The following is a 3,408-nucleotide window of genomic DNA, read 5'->3' as shown; positions in this document are numbered from 1 at the left end:
TGGTGGGTCCCCGCCAGCTGTGCTCTCTGCCAAAGGGCTAGTCAAAGGGGCTCACTTCACTGCGCATTGGGGCCATTGAATGAACGGGCATTCCCATTTAAAACCTTTGCACTTCAGGAGTTTACTCTGTCAGAGAAGCTGGACTTCTTTTATCACCTAAAATTGGCAGTAGAAAGATGAACACTCTGCCTTCATTGAACTCTTTCCTTTGGGTTTCATTTATTTCAGTCAGTGCTGAGAACTCGTAGAGGAAGACTTCCTGCCATGTTCAGGAACTGCTTTACATGTCGTCTGGTGAGCAGAGTTACGCACTTCCTTTGAACTTCAAATTATTAAAGTAGGATTCTGGGGTTCATTACACATCCTTTTAATCTACCACCATATTGTCCCAGGTGACTCTTTTTGAAATTAATTTGTGTCTTTTTATCTTAAGACAATTTGTCAAAAACCAAGTTGTCCTAGGAGGTAATCATTGGTGACTTTAACATTCATGTCGATGATGCTGCAGACAGATTTGTTTCCAGTTTCATGAATATCACGATGTCTTTTAACTTCATGTAGTTCAGGTCCCACATATATTAGAGTACACACTCCGGACTTGATTTTTTTAACTTTCCATTTAAATCTTGCTTTTTATCTCTAATGAGGACATTATTCTTCTGATCATTTGAGTGCTTCATTTGACCATCCTTTTAAAATGGATGTTTCTACTGGCCGCCCTGAGGCGAAATCACACATTTTCAATAGTACAACTGGACTTTTAGTGTCACTGCTGATAAATCTGTATCCTCTAAAACAATACTATTTTGTGGCATTACTCAGAGTTCAGTTCATTGCCCCTTACTGTTTTCTATGTATTTTTGCTGCCTCTTGGGGATCCTACAAGAAATGTTAAAGGTGTGTCCTACCTGCGTCCTGCTGTTGACGTTCAATTTTGTTTCTTTTAAATCCAACAGTCTTATTTATTTTTGTTTTTTTAATGTACCGGTAATATATTGGATTGAAGAGCATTTTATGTAACTGATAAAAAAAATTGGGGTTTTCATTTGAGCTCCTCAACATGCGACAACAAGAATGACAGAAGGTCTTTAGATTTTGATCTTCTGCTGTTGAACCTGTTTCACAAAACTTCTCAATCTCTATTGAAAAGTCCATAAAACTCCGTCGGCATGGAAGCCGTTTGGTTTGGTCATCATTTTATAGAAAATATAAGAAATATTGCTAAGCTGAGATCTGGCGTCTCCAGGGCTGAGCTGGAAACAATCATACATGCTTTTGTTTTGTTTTGTTGTGACTGTACTTTTATGATTCAGTATTCACCTGTTTTACAGACATTTCTTTGAGCTGTCTGCAGGTGGTTCAAAATTCTCCCAGAAGCGATCACATAAATCCTACTTTAAAGTCACTTCACTGGCTTCCAGTTAATTTCAGGGTCCAGTTCAAAATTCTGGCGCTTGTTTTTCGAGCATTACATGGTCAAACTCCTGTTTATATCAAATAACCACTGAAGCCTCATGCCTCCAGCAGGACATTGAACTGTTCTGAACAGGGTTTACTTGTTCACACTGAAAATAAAATGAGACTCAAAACTGTTGAATGATTTTCTAAAGTTGCCGGCGAGTATGGACTTTTTATATATAGAGATTTTTTAAAATATATTTTGACATTTTTAAAAATTGTTTGACGACCCACCTTTTTAGTCTCTCCATTATCTAACTTTGTATACCTGTTTTCTATTTTTACGTTCATTCCGGAAATGGATGGATAGATGTTAGTATTCATTCATGTACAAACAAGTCAAAAGAGATCATCTTTACTCTTGGCAACAGTGTTCCGTTAAGGTCAATCACACTTTATAAGATCAAACAGGGCTGTTTGTTTACGATCTCCCAGCTGTCAGTAGCCTACAGCATGCCAGAAAAAATAAATTCCCAACTGCACATGCAACACGCTGCATCGCAAATCAGGGTATGAAGCAAACATGACTGAATAATGTAAATAAATACTGAATATTGCATACAAGCAAGATGGCACAGCACACTGTAAACACCATGGGATTCGTTCATTCCGCAGAGCCCTGCAATTTTGGTTGTCAAATCACTTACATTTTGATTTGCTTAAAGAGACAGCAATCCTATCCGGTAGCCTTAAATAATGCATCTGAAACCTTTCCAATACAACATAATCTTAAATTTGATCAATATTACATTAAAGCTCAAACATAAGAATCCTGCCTCTGGGATTATATCGTCCCCAAATAACAGAATGTGCACGGAAATTAGATCAGGTTTTTTATGAAAGTGTCAGAGTTCACACAAACGGTAGAGATGGTATTTAAAATATGCATTCACACAAAAGCATGCGTCATTATTAAGAAATGTATATTATATAGCTCTATATTCTCTTTCAACCGTTCCGGTTTTAAAGAACACATTTGACAGCTAAATTTATTCTCCATGGAAAAAAATAATAATAATTGCGGGGCTGTATCCATTGTGTATCCTTAGTTTTCACCATAAATCCTGTTTGGTCGGTATTAGTTGTGACACATTCTTGGGATTCAAAACCGATGGATGTTTTGAGCAACCAACTTCTCTTTGGGTCAATCCCAATTTTTAGTTTAGACGAGTTGAGAAGTCTAGAAAGAGAAAATACTGAGAAAAAAACACATGAGTTTTTTTCTCGTAGACCCTACATGCCACTTTGTTTTCAGTTTAGTTAGAGGGCATCTCCCCAACTTCCTACTGTGCTGTTACAAAGCTGCTGTCTACTTGAGCTTTGCTGTGGGAAGAGGGACTGCTGTGTGGCTGTTATTTAGCCTCGGCTAGTGTTGGGCACATTAATGACACATATGGGACCTTGGACATAAATAATACATTAGTTTGGTTTCACTGACTATCTGTATCTAATGTTGGTGTTAATTGGCAATGGCAATTTATTTATGTCTTTACTAATGGTGCACATCCCTATCTAAAACCAGTGTACAGTCTGTACACAGAAAGCTTAACTGTTCAAGATGTAATTGACTTTCTGCAAGGCAATGCAGTATAACATATAGAATTATTACTTGTCAGCATTGCAGGTTGAAGTATGCTCTTTATGAAGAAATATGAGACTGAAAGCAGAATTACCTTTACAAGTCAGTCAGGTATTTGAAACAGTGTCTTTGTATAATCTTGTGCTGTGTAAGTAATTTACATGGAACACGGTGCTATTCTGAGTAGACTGTCACTCGGGAAACACTGGTGAATCAGTTTCAGTGCTTTACTGCTATTCTCTTGTATTTGTGCAAATATGTGTTTTTTTCCCCCCATTGTATGTGGTATGAGAGGCTTGGGGAATACATTGGTCATGTCAAGGAGCCTCACTGGAATACCAACGGACCAAAATATGTGTGCATGAATCACG

The sequence above is a fragment of the Lipophrys pholis genome (genome assembly GCF_963383615.2).
Source record: "Lipophrys pholis genome assembly, chromosome: 17".
NCBI lineage: Eukaryota > Metazoa > Chordata > Actinopteri > Blenniiformes > Blenniidae > Lipophrys > Lipophrys pholis.
The sequence above is the reverse complement of the archived record's forward strand: the minus strand, read 5'-3'. Positions refer to the sequence as shown.